Source organism: Prinia subflava, chromosome 2, assembly GCF_021018805.1.
Source record: "Prinia subflava isolate CZ2003 ecotype Zambia chromosome 2, Cam_Psub_1.2, whole genome shotgun sequence".
NCBI classification, from domain to species: Eukaryota; Metazoa; Chordata; class Aves; order Passeriformes; family Cisticolidae; genus Prinia; species Prinia subflava.
This window is the reverse complement of record NC_086248.1, coordinates 16380067-16392439: the sequence shown is the minus strand read 5'-3', so window position 1 is coordinate 16392439 and position 12373 is coordinate 16380067.

The following is a 12373-nucleotide window of genomic DNA, read 5'->3' as shown; positions in this document are numbered from 1 at the left end:
CAGCTGTAACAACACATCTCCTTTTTCCCCTCCTGTACCCAGGCAGAGCCTACAGGTACCTATAGGACTAGGGTACCCATGGGTACTCTGTAGGATATGAGGAGTTGGCCAGGCATACCTGAGGAGAATTGGTGGTACCCAATTTCCTTCTAAAAGTTAACGTGACCTGATTTGAAATTCTCTGGAGCTCTGCACACATGAACATGACCTAAAGCTCATCAAACTAGGTCTATGTTCCCTGGCAGAGTCCATTTCAGATCAAGCTGGCAAACACACAGTGGGGTATCACTGGATTTGATAACACATGGACATATCGAAAGATAGAACTTTACCTACATGCACACTTGAAAGAGCATCACCAAAAGGAATTTGCTCTCAGTGACAAGATATTCAGTTGACTTACAGTAGGAATCTGGGGACTTCCTTTGTGCAATATCTGGTCAGGTGTTCCTGAAGCTGTGCTGCCTTTAGCACAAGGACAGCCTGAGTGCCCCCATTCTGATGCACTGCTCAAGCCATCACTGGTGTGGTCTGGTGATAGCCTGAGCTAGGAAATAAAATATGCAGGAATATTGTCTGCTTCAAGACCTGCCAGAAGTTTGTTGCTATACCATCTGGGCTGTTTTTATTTATCCAGCTGTGATTTCTTTGGGTTTTGCATTTTTAATTAACACAGTTTTGAAAAAGGGGCAACTTTTGTTTAACCTCTTCAGCACTGCCTCAAGTAGGTGAGGCAAATATGATTCAGTACAAAGGCACAAAAATTCAAGGAACCATCATTTGATCTGGTTTTACTTTCAAAAAGTTATCACTGGTTGTTATCCCACATGTGATGAATTCTGAAACCAGTTAATGACTTTCTTGTAATTGGAAAAATTGGATTCCATTCACCACATATACATGTGGTGAATGGAAGGCTGTAGAAATCAGATTCAGTTATGCTATTATTAAGTTACTAGCCCCAGTTTTCCCTGTCTATACCTCCCTTTCCCCTGCCCCCTCTCTTCTCAGGTCTAGGAGTACATTATAAAGAGTTTGACCTCACCTGTAAGCACATAGCTGTGCATGTGCCTGCCCAAATGTTCCCTGCTGCTTTAAAAACACTATGAGCAGAGATTTGACAATAGCATTCATTTAGACAGGCAGCAGTGGGCTAGGACATGCAGATGGAACCCTGCTGTCATCAGTTACAGCAGGAAAAGACAGTGATCTTGGCAATCCTGTACATGGGCTTAACTTGATGAGAAGATGACTCCAAATGGGCTTAAAATTTAAACAGAGAGTGCCTGTATGAATAAAACCTTTGATCATTTGCATTGCAGGATTTTAAAAAGATTCTGGCTGAATTTTTCCTTTCCATAACTTAAAAGGAGAAAATACAACTCTCTGTTACGATTTTTCATGTTTTTCTGTGGTGCAGTCTTTGTGTTTGTCTCAATCATTTCTTTCAACAGACCAAAATCATCAGTTTGATTCTGTGCTTGTCTCAATCTTTTCTTTCAACAGACCAGAATCTTCAGTGTGATTCTGTTTCCTTTAGCACCTCATACAATCCTGCCCAGACTTCAGCTGCTTGTCCAGAAGTGTTCCACATATCTCCTCTGGGATCTCCTAGCCCCACATGGATGTCTCAGGCATCCTGGGCATATCAAATGGGATTCCATAGGTACATTTAGTAACAAAATGTTTCCTACACAAGCAAAACACATAGCTTTGCTTCCCCTTTAAAATCAGATCACCCTCAAGCAAGTGGTGTGTATCAGGAGCTAAAATGGCAGTCCGTGACTCTAATTTTCTCACACATATATTAAAATATAACAATTAAAACAGAAAAATATCAAACCCTTACTGACACAAACAGTAAAATTCAACAGGAATGTCATGCTCCATTAAGATTATCATATTTCTCAATGCAGAAGCTATCCCAAATCATATAGAAAGCAACACTAAGGTCTGTGGCTGTGGTGGGTTGACCCTGACTGGATGCCAGGGTCCTCTAAAGCCTGGTCACTGTCACTGTCCTGCTCAGCTGGGCAGGGGAGAGATAGTACAATGCATGGCTTGTGAGTCACGACAAGGGCAGGGAGAGATCATTCACCAGTGACTGTCATGGGCACAACAGATTCCACTGGGGAAATTAATTAATTTATTACCAATAGAATAGGGTAATGATAAAAAGAAAACCTTAAAAACACATTTCTTCCCACTCCTCCCTTCTCGCTGAGCTCAGCTTTGCTACTAATTTTCTGTACTTCCCTGCCAGTGGTGCGGGGATTTGGGAAATGGAGCCTGTGGCCATTTCATCACACATTGTCACTGCTTCCTTCTCAGGGGCAGGACTCCTCACACTCTTCCACTGCCCTGTTATGGGGTCCCTCCCATGGAAAAGAGTTCTCCACAAACTTCTCCAACATAAGTCCTCTGCAAAGGCAGCAGCTCATCAGTTGCTCCAGTGTGGGTTGTGTTAACTCTCTGCAGACTCCATCAGCTTCCAGAATCCAACCTGGGTAGAAACTTATGCCCCTGGCTGAGTATATGATACAGGGAATTGCAGATCACACACATGACATTTGATGCATTGGCATCTAAATGATGCTCAGAGTTGTGTGATTTGGCCACTCCACCATTCTGCAAGTGCTGAAAGCATGACTGGAGGTTTTTTTCATAGCCCCATACTTTGTGCTGTAAGTCATGCCAGGAGAAAAGTAGATGTTCCCACTGATGATCATTTCATTTCCATCCTGCCCAGCAGTGCTCTTCACAGCACCCTGCTGTCATCAGGAATAATGTTCATGAGCCAACCCAAGGGAAAACTTTAGCCAAACAGAAGAAAGTCATATCCATTGCAGTTAACACATCTGCAAACACATGCTTGGAGAAAGGCCTGGAGAATATGAATGCAATCTGCTCATTTTAGGTACCTAAATTTTAAGGTTAAATTTCAGGCACTTCTGAAACAGCTCTAAAGTAAGAGTTTCAGTTCCTTATGCACAGGTATAAGGGCTTTCCAAGGTTTCCAAAAAGAAGACTTACCAGAATAATTTTCAGATGGGATTTTACTCTAGTGTTCCTTCAAACTCCAGATAAAATCTAATGCTCAAAATTCCCACGTCTAAGGCTTAAGGAGTCAAAAACAGAGTGTTAGTAAGGTAGAGATCCTAAGGACACCAAAATTTCCAGGTGACTACTAGAACTACCTAAAATAATATTGAAAATGAACCATAAGTTGTAAAGAATTGTGGTCTCAGCCCAGCTGATCAGAACCCTGACAGCAGACTACATCTCTGTCCTGGAGCAGCGTGACTTTAGTCTGCTCTTTGTACCTCCTAACTAGGCATGGAGTTAAATGTATGCATTCTCAAGGAAGGAAAACTCATAGAAATTTTACAATGATTTATTCAGTCTCTCTTTTGGGAGTGATCAGAGTTATCACTAACTATTTTTCAATATGCCTGAGGTTTTACAGCCTTGAAAATGCAGAGTAAACACCAGTAGAGAGGAGAGAATTTAGTTATCAGCACTTTTTTCTTTTTGTTCATCTTAACATTCTCTTAAATGTAGGCTTAAATCATTTCACTGCTAACTGTGAATAACACTGCTAGTCTGAGAAACCACAGCAAGTTTATATGGATGCAGAACTGTACAATCCAAATTTCAGGAATTAATTTTCTCAGTGCCTCAAATCTTGTAAAATGTTTTGCAGTAAATTTATTCTACTACATCTAATAAGGCTTTTTTTCTGCACTATCATTACATTTCTTCAAAGCATTTCCAATAAGAACACTCCAAATTATGTCCCCTCAGCTAGTTCATCTGTTCAGTCAATAAGCAACATTTTATTGCTTTTATGAATTAAGCCCACTTTACATCCAATCATTTTGCAAACATCTGTAGCCAAACCAGTCTAGGGAGCTTTTGAAAAATCAATCAGCAGGGAACAGCTTTCACTTTTTTTTCTTTTTTTTTTTTAATTTTAATAAAGTGTTTACACATGTTTGCTCCATATGAAATAGGAAAAGAACTAAGCTTGGTTGTCACATCTGAACATTACAGTGAAACTCGCCTCACATATGTAGGTTTTTTATCTAAAAAGGAGGCGTGACAACAGCATTAAAATAATAAAGTATTAATAATTTGTGTCCTAGCAATGAGCAGCTAAACCAGAGGTATTGCAGCAGTTCAGGAGTAAGAGATCATAATGAAATTTCTAAGTTGTATAGCAAGGTTGCAGTATTTCAAATTTCTTTCTTCTGCCGTGTTGTGTTTGTTAGGAAACCACAAAGAAAGAAAGAAAAAAAAGTTTTGAAAGAACCTAAAAGATTGATATTGTTTTGAGACTATATTATTTTTCTTTTGAAAATTGCTAGTTCATGAATTTCAAATTTCTCCAAATAATGTAATAAATAGTTTTGATGAGAATAAAATTTTTGCTTAAAATTAGAAAGAACTCTCCCCCATATTAACTCAAAGATTGAGATATTCACCTCAAATTATTATAAAAAAACCCAAAAAAACCCCACAAAATTCACTTTCATTTAACCTAAGGACCTGAACTCATTTCATAATTGCACCTAAAATGCTGGAATATTCCCAGGTTAAATGGAGGGGGTTTCATTTTGAAAGGGCTTCGTTTCATCAGATTATACAATTGTCTAGATTTTGGATACTTTTTGATGTGGGAAAATACTTTTTTTCCTTCAGCTATCCTTGGAACTGAGACTTGTAACTTCTTGCTTGATGATTTCCAAGCCAAGCTGATTTCAGTGTGTTGTTCTGTAAAACAGAGATAATTCCCCTCATTCTACACCTTTGTATTTTCTGTAAGTGAGCTGGAAATAGTTTAGGCTTGTTTGCTGTATTTTTTACAATGCAGTACAAATTAATAACAGTGAGTTGCACCCATCTGTTGTTTCCTCTGGTTGATGTGGGGGTGAAGAGGGACATATTTGTGTCTGAATAACCTTGGAAGAAAAGCATATCAATTATGAAGAACCAGAGCAAACTGTGAAAAACTGAAGCAAAGCTCTGGAGTGATGACTTTTTAAAGTTTATCAGTTTTAGCAAAGTTAATTATATTCATTTGAGGTAATTATCTAAATGGTCAGAATACTTCTTGATAGCAGTTATTGCTCAGTTAGTGAATCCAATAAGGAGAATTGTTGTGAGGCTGAAGGTACTGGGAACCAGGTTCTCAGAGTTCTAAAACAACTGTCAAATTATTGCTTTAATATACATATTCCTTGAAAATGCCATCTAACTGGTTTATAAATTGAGTAAATTTGCATATAAAATACTTAATTTTACATTTGGTAGCTTAGCAAAGGGCAATGTTACTTTTGATATCATCTTAGGGGAAATCACTTGGAAAATTATATCCCTTTCACACCTCGTAGAGATTTTTACACTCATGTGGAATAAATCAGAGTGTTATTTCTTCTGCTGGATATTTTTTGGCTGCTTTTGCTCAGGAGAAGGTGAGAAAGCTGACACTGCAAGAAGGTGGTGGATTTCTGCTGCCCAGCAGCAGAACTCTTTGATTCAGAACTGCTCTAGCCCAGTCCTTGAAGATCTTGCTGTCCTTTGGGGAAAAAGGGCTTGTGGAAGCAACAAAGATCCTCTCCTGAAAGTGAGGCCCTGTTTGGCACCAGTGAGCCTGTGCAGGAATGGTCTGAGGTCACCCTGTCTTGGAGAAAGGGCCAGCAGTTGTGTTCTGGGGGCACCAGGAGGGAGCAACGGCACAGGCTGTGTCCAGCGGTGGGGAAGGTCCCTGCTGTGCACTGTGCAGCCCCACCTCTCCTCTGCCCTCACCTCCCAGGACACTCGGGACCACCAGAGCTCCCCTCCTCCTGCCCTTCCTACGCACTGGCTCCTTGGTTTCACGCTGCAGGAAGGGCTGGCAAAATGAAACATCCACTCGGTCTTCTTTATTTTTTGTACGCATCTTCCTTACTGTGCTTGGTTGCTTTTGCTAGGTGGTTTTGCATTTGTTCTCTTAATTTTTTCTTTTGCCCTGTGATCCACAGGAAAAATCTTGCTGTACAATTAACATGGGTGACCAATCTATTTGAATGTACTTCGCAAGCTCACTATTTTTAAAAAGATTCTTACGGGTGTTTAATATACATCGTTGACATTTTATTTGGGAAGGTCATTTGAGTATTTTCTCAGAACTGCTGAATTGTTTATTGATATCATAATTAATTGTGTTACTTCTGATGTCTTCTTTCCTGGGCACCATTTCATGTTATTAAAAAAAACCCCAGACAACCACAAAGAAAGCAAAACTAAACAAAAACTCCTCAAAATTAAAATATAATTAAATAAATGACTTGATTTTTTCATGTTTGTTTCTTTTCTTAGCTTTTTCTTTTATCATTTCTTTAAAAAGAAAAAAGGAAGGAAATTGAATAAAGAAAGTAACTAATGTATTTTTTCCTCTCAAATGGAAGTTTTAGATTGTTGTTTGGTGTTTATCTAGAGCTGGAGATTAAATGCTTGCAAACGGTATATTGACAGTTTCATTAAACTTCATCTGGAAGCTCCAGGACAAAGAATATGATATTTTAAAACAAAATATTTAGGACCAAATTTGGCAAACCTGCTTTATTTACATGCTAAGTTCACTATAGGCTTCAGTGCCCACACTGCGGGAACTCAGAGCACTTATCTGAGAAAGTTCACAGTGCCTCACAGACAGGGCCAGTACGAGTGATGACTGATTTGAGGGGAATGGTTATATTATAATGTTTCTGCCAGTCTCTTGGATAGTCTCTATCCCTATAAAGAGGGTAAGCATAAATAGTTGATTTATCAATCACCACAACTGATGACATAGAAAACCTCAGTGAGGAGGCTGCAGGGCAGTAAAGAAAGAAATCTCCTGAAGGAGATCAGCTATTGATATAATGGAAGTACTTCCTGTTCAGACTGTTCAGATTTCTCCCATCCTTTCCCTGAATTCTCATCCCACTTCCTTCTCTTCCTTTCTCCTTTTCCAGCTGTTCCCCACCAACCCCCACCTGTACTGAATTGTGTGGAAGTTGATGTTCTCACAGAAACAGTAGAGCTCCAGCAGAGGAAAAGTCAAACACTTAAATTGAGAAAGACTCTCACATGTCGTCTTGGAGCAGTTCTGCAGTGTGAGGTTCCTCACAGGGCCAACGTCTTTGTAGCTCTTTTTACCAGAATTTTTGTCATGTTGTTTTTGGCTTTGTCCAGTTACTCTGTAACCCTAGTGCAAAGCGCATTTTCACCCCTGGGAGCTTAAGTCTGTGCTGGGAAATATATGTGAAAATCAACATCATGAACAGTTAAAAGTGGTGCCTCCTGATACATCATGGAGCTTCTTTTAAGGCTGTCCCATAAACTAAAGGGAAACACAGGCACCTTGGATTGAGGTCACCTGAGTATCCATATACATCAGACTGCTGTCACCAGGCACTGCCTTTCAGGGGAGCTTTCCTACAGATGTGGTAGTTAGACCTTTGCCATAGGGACTCTCTGCTGTCTCCTTCAATCTGCTCTCTGTGTTTAGTTTGAGTGAACTGGACCAGCTGAGGTGATTGCTGCACTTGGTTCAGCGACAATAGCTGGGACATGGCAACCATAACATAAAGACTGCTAGACCTGGCAGTTTACAGGGACAACCACACCCAGGACTGAGCCACTGCAAACTTCTAAATTTTGGGGGTGGGGGGGTGGGGGGTGGGGGGTGGGGTTTGTTGTTTTGCGGATCAGACTACGAAATTGCAGACAGGCTCATGCCTATAGCTTCCCTGATGAGCAGCCTGTTCTTGGCAGGTTTCAGTCTTCGTTGATCCAGGTTTAGGTACTAACTAATGAGCAAAGTTCAACCTTTTTTTTCAGTTGCATCCTCTGCTCTCAGAGTGATTTGTTTTGACCTCCCAATTGTGTCTCAATAGCCTCTAAAACTTATACTTCTAGTATAGTCAGCAAAAACAGCACTGGGATTCAGAATCTCACAGACAAACTGTCAAAAACAAAACCAACTGTTCATTAACATTTTTAACTGCAAAGAAAAGGTCTGGGGATCTATACAGTTAGTTTTCCCATTAAACCAATAGCATAAGAAGCATAACTATCATCTATGCATTTCTACCTTTAACTTAGCCCAGCAATGTGAGAAAATGCATTTTTTTATAAAACTAATAATCATTATGAGGTGCTAATTGCCATATTTGAAAACACTTCCAGCCTACATAATTTCATTGTTTACAATATTAGCTACAAAAGAAAAGAGAATGGTTTGTGACAGCCCTTGGACAAAGACCAGAATGTAGATTTGCATTAATGCTCCAGTAAACAAATGATCATCAAGGAAAGATTAAAACACAGAGGTGGTTTCCATTCTTCCTCTGTGTTCCCCGCTACTTCCAGCTTTGCTTCTCCTGTCATTACAAGTATCTCAGCTGCATTTTCAAATGTTTGATTATCATGTAAGCATACTCTATAAAATGCTACATAATAGCATCATAACCCATATGTTCCCTACCATGACAGAACAAAAGCATTTCTTGTGTTTCGTTGTAGGAACTAAATAGGAACTGTTCATTCAAATCTCCAACTTCCCCAAAATGAAACACAGAAAGTAGGTGTGAGCTACAATGTTCTATGCAATCCAATGCAAATGTATGCAAATTTCTTCATATTAGAATCATTGTCTAGTTGTCATCCTCACATGGGGCACATCAAAGCCATATGACCTGATTTTGCACCTGCTGTTTAATTAAATTTACAAGGCAGACACTCTCTCTACTCCCGGTGATATACAAATCCATTTTTACTACCGCAGCTTCTAATTTACAAGGTAGTCGACTGCTGTGTTTCACTGTCAATAGCTGCCCAACTGCTCTTTGTTAAAGTGAAGATTAAAAACTGAAAACTGGCCACCATTTGAGTGTATGAATTAAAAGAAATATTAAATGTGATTTCCCTCTTCACCTTTTTAAAAAATCAGGCAAAAGGAAAACTGCAGTAGGAACACTTGATACTGATTATAACAGTCTTGATTTTTTCATTTCCCCTGCTGTGAAGAGGCCGAGACACAACACTTTTGTCAAGTTATCAATAGTTTTTTTCTGTTTTGCTGAAGCCATATGTTGAAATGTAGCAATGTACTAGCGCTAGTAGCAATGATATTAACAAAGCTGTCTCTTTTCCTGGATGATCATGCAAAGTTTTCAGTATTTATGCTATTGAATTCACGTCTTGCTTGGAAATGATTTTGCTGATCTTAATTTGATTTTTTCCCCAAAAAACAAAACCTGTTATTTGTACTGTTTCCAGTGTGCAGCCAATAAAGCTGCAATAAGTCAGTAAGTCAGAATGCTCAGTACTTTGAAATTGTTCTCCCTCTTTTAGACCAACTCATCAGCTGGTGCTCTGCTATAGCTAATTTAATTAATGCCAAAATATTATTAGTCATATTATTTAGGTGTGTGGATAGCAGAAATTTTAAGTTATCAAAATGCACTAATTAATCTTTATTTCACATAAAAATCATAGAAACATAGTGTGGTTTGGATTGGAAGGGATCTTTAAAGATCACCTGGTTCCAACCTCCCTACCATGGCAGGGACATCTTCACTAGACCAGGTTTCTCAAAGCCCCACTCAACCTGGCCTGGAACACCTCCAGAGATGGAGCAGCTGCAGCTTCTCTGGGCAACATGTTCAAGTCCCTCAACACCCTCAGATTAAAAAAATTCTCTATATCCATTCTAAATCTACCTTCTTTTATTTTAAAACTCTTGCCTCTTGTCCTTTTGTTACGGGTCTTGTAAGCCACCCTTAAGTATTGAAATGCTGTAATCTTCCCAGAGCCTTCACTTCCTCTTGTGAAGCAAACATACTTGGGTTTAATTAATAAAAATTATTAACATTATATTTGACTGAGAACTACTGCTAGCAACACAACAGATAGGGGGGGGAATCACCCTTTGCTCACTTCCTTTTATAGACAGAACAAGGAAAAGCAGCAGTAATTATAATAACATACTCACAAGTGATGAGGCATCTTCTGCCAGCTACCTTTAACTAAACTACTGAAATTAGATCGTTCTCACCTTGTTTATACTTAATTTAATGACACGTTCTGTAGGTAGCTCTGAGGATAGATGGAGAGGACAGGGGACCATGGCTCTGTGAGTCAAGCCGTGCCGTTTGCTATGAACTGCAAGGGCAGGGAGATTTTTTTGGGGCTGCCTATGGGTGGCAGCACACGTTCACTCAATGACAGCTACATTCGATAGAGAAGCTAGAACTAGTTCTTACAAATAAATTAAAGATGTTTGCCCCACACACATACCCCCCTTTTTTTTATCATTAACTACGTGGTGCAAAATAACTGAGATTATCAGTATTTTCTGATGCTGCAAAAGCCAAGCTTTGCCATGCTAAGAGGAAAAAAAATAGTGAGAACATTTCTTAAGTCCCTGTCTATCACAAAGCCTCCAGTCACAGGTACAATATGAAGCAAATTAGCCCAAATTCCTGAACTGGTCCCTGCAGACTAACTTGCTGTAGCTTCTGTGTCCCTCTGTGAGTGGCAGCAGCCAGTCCCAGAGCTGTCAGCAGTGATCCAGGTGATCCAAGGCAATCACAGAGCCTGCCAGCATGGAGCCACGAGACAATGCACCTGGTGACACAGGATGCTTCTGGGAGATCTCTGAGAAGAACTTACTCTTAGTGACAACTGTCTCAGCCCTCAGACCTGTATTCATTAGGAACATCTCATGTTTTTACATCAGCCCTGGCTCCTGTATAATTTTCTTCCCAGATTATGGCATACATACCATTTCTGAAGTTACTTGACACAGTTTTCCCTAGCTTCTTTAGGTTCTACCTCAATGCTTTGAGTTTCTTGAGAAAAGTTAATTCAGATCAAATGTCACCAATATTTCCAGGATGCTGGGTGTGTATTTCCAGCACAGCTTTTCACTCCTTAACTTCTCTTTTCCCCCTAGAAGGTATCTCTGTGAGTGTGGAAACTGTGCTTTGTTGGAAGGGAGTCACTTCAGGTGTGATGCCCACTTCAGGGGGAGCTGCCACAAATTGAAAGACTAAGGAAGGCGAATTTTCAAATAATCCCAAAAAGTACAAGAAACAAACAAACAAACAACTCTAAACCAGAAATTAAAAGATCACATTCGACTGATATTTGGGCAAATTTGGAGACAACTAAAAGACCCATTGGGAGCTGATATTTTGCCTGGTGTTTTCTCACCATTTAAATGGTTATACTCAATGACCCTTTGTCTACATTGGGCATTTTATAATATACATTTTAGACAAGAAACAATAATTAACACTTAGCTCTTAAATAAAATACAACCTAGTTTCCACACAGTCCACTTTAGGTTGCAGTAATACCTTAATTTTCCTGTTGATTCATATTTTAATGAGGAAAGTATTATTGCAGTATCTTCGTTGTTTAATTAAAATTATAATTAGATATTAAAATGCTAAAGCACAAAAGTTCTCGCTGAAGGGTATCCTCAGGAAAACAAAGACTTATAAGGGTTTTTATGGCTTTGAGAAATTAGATGTGGTCACCAAATTGCATCTGATTTTTTTCAGTAATAATTACCTCACTAAGAACATACTGGGCTGCATAAAGAATTACTGGATTATATTTAGTAGCCTGTGTAATGAAAAAGGTCATTCTTGGTAATCAGTGTCGAACTTTAGGCCCCAAACTCTATAAATCAAGCAAATCAATGGTAAAAAGCAATTACACTTAGCATTTGCATAGTGTTAAAAAAATATAGACCAAAGAACTAATAAACCTTCAGGGTCCCAATCTAATTCATTTCCTCTTCACTGCAGCATTAACAGCATTCAATATTTCATCATTATATGTTGTCTAATATTTAGAGGCAAATAAAGAATAAGGTATGAAAATATAACTGCCTCTTCCAGTAAAAATATACAATAAACAAGAAACTATAGATCCAAAAATAAATAATAATAATAAATAATAATGTTGATACAGATGTTAAGTACATAATTGATAGATAAGATAAAAAGTTCCCAGTTACATTTCAGAATCAGAAAGCAGGATAATAAAAGCAACCTAGGGATGATCTGGTCCAGATGAGAGTATCTGTGGGGTTAGGGGATCCAGAGCCTTTCTGGAGACCTGTTTTCTTCTGGTGCAGCAGATAGAGGATGGGCAGGATACTCCAGCACCCCTTGGGTGAAGTATGAGATACCAGTTTGTATTAATCCAGATCAATTCCTGAACATCCATAGGTGATAATGGGAGACATTGATATGTAGGTATTACATTTGGGTATTTTAGTCTTTTACTCAGTCTCAGGGTAAGAACCTACTGAAATGGACGGCCTCCACCT